The sequence below is a fragment of the Coenobita brevimanus genome, chromosome 115 (genome assembly GCF_032717465.1).
Source record: "Coenobita brevimanus isolate Jiangsu-jjx chromosome 115, ASM3271746v2, whole genome shotgun sequence".
Taxonomy (NCBI): Eukaryota; Metazoa; Arthropoda; class Malacostraca; order Decapoda; family Coenobitidae; genus Coenobita; species Coenobita brevimanus.
In genome coordinates, this window is record NC_137068.1 from 2215001 (window position 1) to 2224633 (window position 9633).

A 9633-nucleotide genomic window follows, 5' to 3' on the forward strand; every position below is an offset into this window, starting at 1 on the left:
ACATATCAAACCTCAAAGTAAACACAAAATCATTCCTTCAATCTCCATTTAACGTTTAAGTTCCCTAACACCTCTTCCTTACCGATTTACTTTTGGATACGGCTGGCTAATACCGTTCTGTAGGTCATGTATGCAGGGTATGGCGATAGTGGAATGATTTAAGTAACAGAATTTGGCAGGGTGTAATTAGCCAAATAAATCGCTAAGGAATAGGTGCTAGGGTAAAAACAGAGACTCATTATAGCTGAAAACTCCTTGGTCTCGAGGTCATTGGTGTTATCTTAAAGTTCACGTCTACAAGGAAGGGAAGGCCGGCGATAAGGTGATAGGGAGGGGGAGGAGAGAGGAGGGAAGGGGAGGGGGAGGAGAGAGGAGGGAGGGGGAGGAGAGAGGAGGGAAGGGGAGGGGGAGGAGAGAGGAGGGAGGGGGAGGAGAGAGGAGGGAAGGGGAGGGGAGGGGAAGGGGGAAGGGATAGGGAAGGGTAAGGGGGATGGGATAGGGGAGGGAGAGGGGAGGGGAAGGGGCATGAGGGAAATGAGAGGAGGAAGAGATGGGGGGAAGAGGAGAGAGGATGGGAGGAAGAAGAGATAGAAGGATGTGGTGGAAGTGTGTGTGTGAGGGGAAGAGAGATAAAGAAGAGGAGAGGGATGGGAGGAAAAGGAGAGAGGATGGGAGGAAGAGGAGAGAGGATGGGAAGAGGAGAGAGGATGTGAGTAAGAGGAGAGGAGGGAAGGAGAAAGAGATGGGAGGAAGAGGAGAGAGGATGGGAGGAGGAGGTGGGAGGAAGAGGAGAGAGGATGGGAGGAGGAGGAGGAGATGGGAGGAAAAGGAGAGAGGATGGAAGTAGGAGGAGATGGAGGGAAGTGGTGGGAGTGTGTGTGTAGGTGGGGAGGAGAGATAGACAAGAGGAGGGAGAGGGGGAAGGAGGGGGAGAAAGAGGGGGGGGAATAACGTCAGAGATAAAGGAGAGAGAGAGAGGGTGGGTGGGGGGGGGAAGATAATGTCAAGTATTTTCCCCCTCTGAGATCTGTGACATTTAATTATTTATTTTTAATTAATTTCCACTAACGGTATGCAATTCTCCTTTATTAAGATCCCATCGTACTGAAGGGGTTAAATAAGGCTTTTTCTAACCCTTATTCAAATTAATAAAGGATAGGAAAATAGATGAAGAAAAAGGTAAGTAAGAGAAATAATGGATAGAAAATAAAGAAAAAAGAGGAAGTAGGAGAAATAAAGAAGAAATAGCTAATGACGAGAAAGGAAGTAAGAGAAATACAGAAAAAAACAGCTAAAAAAAAGGCAATAAGAGAAATAAAGGATAAGAAATAAAGAAAAAATAAATAAATAAAGCAGTAAGAATTAAAGGCAAAAAAATAGCTAAAGAAAAAAGAAAATAAAGAAAAAAAGCCAGTAAGAGAAATAAAGGATAAAAAAGAATTAAAAAACAAGCACTAAGAGAAATAAGGAAAAAATAAATAAATAAATAAATAAAGCTGTAAGAGAAATAAAGGCAAAAAAATAGCTAAAGAAAAAAGGAAATAAAGAAAAAAATCCAGTAAGAGAAATAAAGGATAAGAAATAAAGAAAAAACAAGCACTAAGAGAAATAAAGAAAAAATAAATAAATAAATAAAGCAGTAAGAGAAATAAAGGCAAAAAAATAGCTAAAGAAAAAAGAAAATAAAGACAAAAATCCAGTAAGAGAAATAAAGGATGAGAAATAAAAGATAAGAAATAAAGAAAAAACAGGCAGTAAGAGAAATAAAGAGAAAAAATAGGTAAAGAAAATTGGCAGTAACTGAAATAAAGGCAAAGAAATAGATACTAAAGAAAAAAAAAAAGGAAGTAAGAGGAATAAAGAAAAAAATGCTAAAAAACAGACAGTAAGAGAAATAAATGATAAAAAATACCTAAAGAAAATATGGCAGTAAGAAAAATAAAGAAAAAATAAATAAATAAATAAAGCAGTAAGAGAAATAAAGGCAAAAAAAATAGCTAAAGAAAAAAGAATCCAATAAGAGAAATAAAGGATAAGAAATAAAGAAAAAGCAGACAGTAGGAGAAATAAAGAGAAAAAATAGCTAAAGAAAATTGGCAGTAACTGAAATAAAGGCAAAGAAATAGATACTAAAGAAAAAACAAAGGAAGTAAGAGGAATAAAGAAAAAAATATCTAAAAAACAGGCAATAAGAGAAATAAATGATAAAAAATACCTAAAGAAAATATGGCAGTAAGAAAAATAAAGGACAAAAAATAGCTAAAGAAAATAGTTAAAGAAAAATAAAGGACAAAAAATAGCTAAAGAAAATAGTTAAAGAAAATAGTTAAAGTAAAGAAAAATAAAGGACAAAAAATAGCTAAAGAAAATAGTTAAAGAAAAATAAAGGACAAAAAATAGCTAAAGAAAATAGTTAAAGAAAATAGTTAAAGAAAAATAAAGGACAAAAAATAGCTAAAGAAAATAGTTAAAGAAAAATAAAAGACAAAAAATAGCTAAAGAAAATAGTTAAAGAAAAATAAAGGACAAAAAATAGCTAAAGAAAATAGTTAAAGAAAAATAAAAGACAAAAAATAGCTAAAGAAAATAGTTAAAGAAAAATAAAAGACAAAAAATAGCTAAAGAAAATAGTTAAAGAAAATAGTTAAAGAAAAATAAAAGACAAAAAATAGCTAAAGAAAATAGTTACAGAAAATAGTTAAAGAAAAATAAAAGACAAAAAATAGCTAAAGAATAAAAAAGTCAAAGAAAAGAATAAAAAAAAAGAAATAACTGACCATAACGAAAAAGATAAATGAAGAAAAAACGGGTGATAACAGAAATAAAGGAGAAAAAAAATAAAAATAAAAAAGGCAGTCATAAATAAATGTAAATATATATATATTGTGCGAAAGAGGTGAAGGTCGCTGGGATGAATTATCAAAAAAAATAAATGAATAAAGAAAGAAAAGAAAGAAAGATTAACATTATCATAACTAATAACTACTGATATCCTAAGTATCTACTACTGTTATCTCTTTTATTCTTAACCCCGACACACGAGCGACTTATTTTCTTTAGAGAGATAAAATGGTATGCATGTGAAAGGGATAGAGGGGGAAGGAAGGGGGAGAGAGAGGTTGGGAAGAGGGGAAGGGAGGGAGGAGGAGGAGAAGGGAGAGAGAATGGGATGGAGGGGAGGGGAAGGGAGAAAGACAAGATAGGATGGAGAGGAGGGAAAGGGAAAGAGACAGGATGGGATGGAGGGATGGGATGGGGACGAGAGAGAGAGAGAGAGAGAGACAGAGAGAGAAAGGAGTGGGGGAGAGGCAGACCAAGCCTACTTCCCCCATAAACCCTACCCATACACATTACCACAACAAACCCCCCGACCGGAGACCCACGGGGGGAGTAGCGGGTCATTTTCCGAAGGCGCCTCATTACCACTCTCATTTCCACCTTGTTCAGGAGTACAGTGTGGCAAATTATCCTAAGCGATATTGCCAGGTGACACGCGAAGGTGTGTGTGTGTGTGTGTGTGTGTGTGTGTGTGTGTGTGTGTGTGTGTGTGTGTGTGTGTGTGTGTGTGTGTGTGTGCCCATTATTTGTGTCGAGTAAATGGATGGGGACATGTAATGGGTGTTAATGGGTGGTAGGGTTGCGTTGAACTTTTCTTATAATTGGGGTATGGGGAATCAGTATATATGGGATAGATAGATAGACGGATAGATAGACAGATAGAAGGTAGATGGATAGATAGATAGACAGACAGACAGACAGATAGTAGATGGATAGATAGATAGACGGATAGATAGATAGTAGATGAATGGATAGATAGATATATATATAGGTAAGCTGTAAACAGACTTACTAATATGGAGAGAGAGACAAGGATATGCAGATATTAAGATGGAAATAGATAAAAAGATCGGATAGATGGAGGGATAGACAGATACTCGGAGGCAAAGACGTAGGGAGAGAGAGAGAGAGAGAGAGATCGTCACTCCATCAATATATACGCATGAAAAAAAAAAAATCCAAAAAATGAGGTAATATTGAAAAGCTTTAAGGGTAAGTTACAGAAGAAAAGGGTTAAAAAATCCCTAAAAATCCCTTCAGTTTTAAGACTCCTTTAAATCCTGCTGACAGACGATTTTTCCTAGTACAAGGGGGATTTTTTTTTTAAGTATGAGGAAGCTCCCAAACACTTTTTCCTAGGCGATTTATTCCGTTTATTACACCTTACTGTCCTGTTCTGTGTTATATAAATCCTTCCAATAATGCCAAACTCTATATAAATAACGTGCAAAAGGGGATTAACCAGCCATTTCCAAAAATAAATCGCTAGGGAGGAGGTGCTAGGGTGCTTCCTTGATTCTTAAGTGGTAAGTGGAATTCTCGATACCCCAATATAAGTGACTTTCTGGGAATATTGATAAGTGAATGAGTTTGTAATTAATGTGGAAATGACAAGCACACACACACACACACACACACACACACACACACACACACACACACACACACACACACTTTATCCTCTCACCTTTCTTCCCATGTCTCTCTCTCTCTCTCTCTCTCTGTTGGTAGAATTAATTTTACACGAAAATCCCGGAGTCTTCCACCTGCACTTTCTAAATAAACTTAACCTTTTCAACATAAGACCATTCTCTACAGTATTTTCTACACATATGCAAATGGAGCAACTGAATCTCTCTCTCTCTCTCTCTCTCTCTCTCTCTCTCTCTCTCTCTCTCTCTCATCTCGCAACTTACTTTCATCCCCTCCTCCTCTCATTCCCCACTCCTACCCCCCTCCCTCTCATCCGCAATCCCTCTCTCTCCTCTCCCTCTCATTCCCTACCCTTCTCACTCTACGCCATCTTTCCCCTCCCTTCCTCATCACCCCATCCTCTCCCATCCCCTATCCCAATCTTCCTCCCCCTACTCTCCCCTCCCTCTCACCACCATCCCTCTCTCTCACCCCTCTCCCTCTTATCCCCGACTCTTCCCACTCCCATACTACCTTTCTCCTCCCATCTTCCTTTCCCATCCCTCCCCCGCCCTCTCATCCCCTACTCTTCCCACTCCCATCTTCCTCTTCCACCCCTTTCCCCTCCCCCCACCCTCTCCCCTCTCCCTTCACTCCACACACACAGACGTTTCCCCCTCCCATCTTTCTCTCACATCCCTTTCCCCTCCCTCCCCTCTCCCCTCCCCCCTCCCCTCACCCCACACACCCAGACGTGCTACTTGTACATTCAGATACATCAATTCCGCCTGGGGTGTGGACGGGGTGAGGAAGGTTGGGTATTAAAGTGGGGAAAGAATGTCTAATTATTCGTGTCTGTAGTGATGGCTTAAATGGCTTGCTGGCTGGCTTTGATGGCTTAGGCAGGGTGGGCGGTGGATAGATGGATGGCTAGGCAGATAGATGGAGACAGATACAGAGATTAGATAGATAGATAGGCAGGTAGGTAGGTAGGATGGTAAATGATTTGTTGCAGTGGCTTTGATCACATGGGTAGGGTGGGTGGTGGATAGATGCATGGACAGACAGACAGACAGGCAGATAGATAGATAGATAGAGAAAGAGAGGGATAAACAGATAGACAGACAGATAGATAGATAGATAGGTAGGCAGGTAGACAGATAAAGATAGAAGATGTTACGTTGGCAGGTTGGTGAAGTAGGGTGTTATATAGGACAAACAGACAGACAGATAGACAGACAGATAGACCGACAGAGATAGATAGATACAAATACCCTCCTTTCTATCACATACCCCTTCCCCCCTACCCAACATCCACCCTCTCCACTACCCACCCCAACACTAGATACTTCTCAACTCTCCCCCCTCCTCCCCCCTCTCTCACCTCTTTCCCCTCCTCTATCAGCCACCCCTTCGACCTACCTACCACCCACTGCACCCCTCCCAGAACCTACCCCCTACCATCTACTGCAATCCCCCCCTCCACACTCTTCCCCCACCCCTACATCCCCTCCACAACGCCCATCTATTTCTACCCCTCCTTCACTCCCATCTAAGGCAATCAACTCTACTGCCAACATCACCTTCTTCTCTGACACCATTTTCCAACACCTACCTTCTCTCTCTCTCTGTCTCTCTCTCTCTCTTTCTCTCTCTCTCTCTCTCTCTCTCTCTCTCTCTCTATCTATCTATCTAAATATCTATCTATCTATACCAACCCATCCCAAAACAAACTCATTCCTTTACCCAACAGATATTCGCCTCTCTCTCTCTCTCTCTCTCTCTCTCTCTCTATCTCTATCTCTATCTATCTATCTATCTATACCAATCCATCCCAAAACAAACTCATTCCTTTACACAACAGATATTCGCCTCTCTCTCTCTCTCTCTCTCTCTCTCTCTCTCTCTCTCTCTCTCTCTCTCTCTCTCTCTCTCTCTCACCCATCCAGCTCCACCTCCGAATTCTTCATCTTTCCATTCGTTACGGAGCAGAAGGCAACGGCAGCCGTGACGAATCTTACGGTTTGCTTACATGTGTGTGTGTGTGTGTGTGTGTGTGTGTGTGTGTGTGTGTGTAAGATGTACGTATTATGTGTCCTTAACCCTTTCAGTTCAATGACATGCTTAAAACACTATTATTGTGGGGTTGGATAGGGTGCAGTGGGGTAATGGTGGGGTTGGGTGTGGTGCAGTGGGGTAAGGGTGGGGTTGGATGGGATAATGGTGGGGTTGGGTGGGGTGCAGTGGGGTAATGGTGGGGTTGGGTGGGGTGCAGTGGGGTAATGGTGGGGTTGGGTGGGGTGCGGTGGGGTAATGGTGGGGTTGGGTGTGGTGCAGTGGGGTAAGGGTGGGGTTGGGTGGGATAATGGTGGGGTTGGGTGGGGTTGGGTGGGGTAATGGTGGGGTTGGGTGGGGTGCAGTGGGGTAATGGTGGGGTTGGGTGGGGTGCGGTGGGGTAATGGTGGGGTTGGGTGGGGTGCGGTGGGGTAATGGTGGGGTTGGGTTGGGTGCGGTGGGGTTGGGTGGGGTGCAGTGAGGTAATGGTGGGGTTGGGTGGGGTGCAGTGGGGTTATGGTGGGGTTGGGTGGGGTGCTGTGGGGTCAAGGTGGGGTGCAGTGGGGTTATGGTGGGGTGCAGTGGGGGTAAGGGTGGGACGCAGTGGGGGTAAGGGTGGGACGCAGTAAGGTGTAATAAGCAAAATAAGTCGCTTAGGAAAAGGTATTAAGGCCCAAGACACACCCATCACCCCACACTCTTAATTCTTCCCATCCCTATCCATCACTCCTTCAAACCACACACACTCACGCCCTCCTCTCCTCTCCTCTCACAAACCTTCACTTCCTAACTCATATTAAATCATCTTCCTTATTTATGTCTCTCTCTCTCTCTCTCTCTCTCTCTCTCTCTCTCTCTCTCTCTCTCTCTCTCTCTCTCCGTCCCCTACCTCTGTCACATCTTCCCCTCTCATTTTCTTTCCTCTCTAACCCTTCCTCTTTTTTCTCCCTCGTCTCTTTCTCGCTTTCCCTCTCCCTGCCCCTTACCTATATCTCTAAACTCCTTCCCTTTATACCCCATCCTCCCCTCTCGTCTCCCCCCCCATCCAATCCCCCCTCCTATCCATCCCCTTCCCCTCACCTATACACGAACACCCCCTCCCCCACCATCCTCTCTCTCTCTACCTCCCCCTCACCCCCTTTCACTCATCCTCTCCCTAACCCTCAACCCTCTCCCTCATCTCCCTTTTCTTCCCTCACCCTTACCTTCCCTCCCTCCCTCATTCTTTCCCCTCACCTCACCCTCTCCCTCATCTCCCTTTCACCTCTCACCCTCACCTTCCCTCCCTCATCCTTTCCCCTCAACCTCACGCTCATCCCCCTTTCACCTCTCATCCTGACCTTCCCTCCCTCACCCTCATCTCCCTTTCACCTCTCACCGTCACCTTCCCCCCCTCACCCTTACCCTCACATGTGTCACCCTTCACCCTCACCCACACACTCTCTCCCACACATACACCTTCCAGTTTTCTTTTCTTGCTTGCTTTCTCCACCCCGCCTTATTAGCGCCAAATTTATTATCATTCTCTCTTTTTCCTTCCTCCTCCCTTGCTCTCTCGACTTGTAATCCCCTTGTGGGTTCGCTGAGTTTGGTCATTTTGTGTCGCGTTCTGAATATTTGCATCCAATCTCTCTCTCTCTCTCTCTTTCTCTCTCTCTCTCTCTCTCTCTCTCTCTCTCTCTCTCTCTCTCTCTCTCTCTCTCCACCCCTACAATCTTACAATTAAAACCTTAAACTATTCGAAAGCATTTATTTTTTACACACGATCCCTAAATTTAAGGGCACTCAAGAGATATTTTCCTTAATTCACAAACTGACACTCAAGGGCTAATATAAATCCACACACACACACACACACACACACACACACACACACACACACACACACACACAAAATCATTAACTTTAAACTGATAACTCTCTCTCTCTCTCTCTCTCTCTCTCTCTCTCTCTCTCTCTCTCACACACACACACACACACACACACACACACACACAAAATCATTAACTTTAAATCGATAACTCTCTCTCTCTCTCTCTCTCTCTCACACACACACACACACACACACACACACACACACACACACACACCTGTCTCCATGAATCACGTGGTGCTGTAGTATTTTCCATTCACAGGTGTACAATTTTCACTCACTCCAACCCACCATTAGGCTCCTTTAAAGTTTTATGAATGGGGCCGATGTCTAGTTGTAAATAAATGGAATATTGGGGTAGGGATGCAGTTGTAGGGTCTAATTGGTGAGGGATGATGTTTTCTGGGGGTGGGATAGGGTAGTTGGGATGGTGGTTAGGGAGGTAGATGAGAGGATGGGGGGAGGAATGGATGCTGGAGGGACAGGTTATGATCAGATGAATTAAATGGAATGAAGGATTAGATTGAGAAGGGATGGGAAGAGAGAGGATGAAATAAGAAACTAAAGTAAAATAATGAATGGGAAAGAAGGGAAGAGAAGGGAAGGAAGAAAAGGGAAAAGAGAGAAGGGGAGGTAAGGGAAATGAAGAAGAGAGGAAAAGGAAAGGAAAGAAGAGAAGATAAAAGAAGGGAAAGTAGAGAAAGGGAGGGGGGGGAAAAGAAGAGAGAGAGAGAGAGAGAAGGGGAGGTAAGGGAAATGAAGGAGAGAGGAGAAGGAAAGAAAAGAGGAGAAAAAAGAAGGAAAAGTAAGAAAGTAGAGAAAGCGAGAGGAGGGAAAAGAAGAAGAAGAGAGGATGAGGATGGAAGAAAATCAAGGAAGGAGAAGAGATAAAAAAAGGGAAAAGGAAATGACAAATAATATGATGCAAATAAGAGGTAAAGAATGCAGAGTGTAATATTAGGTCTAGTTATAAATATCTGCTATGCTGGGGTAATGTTGCAATTAAGGGATTTAAGCAGTTGGGGATAATATTTTGGGGGTAAGTTAGGGTATTTGGGAGTGCGGTGGTTGGGGGAGGTTGGGGGAGACGGTTGGTGGGGGGATAGGATGGATGCGTGGACTCAGAAGGGGAGTGAAGGCAAGTGATGTGATGAAGAAAGAATTAGGAAAGGGGAAGGAAGGTATGTGGAAGAAGGGAAGGATTGGGGAGGGAAGGGAAGGATTAGGGAGGGAAA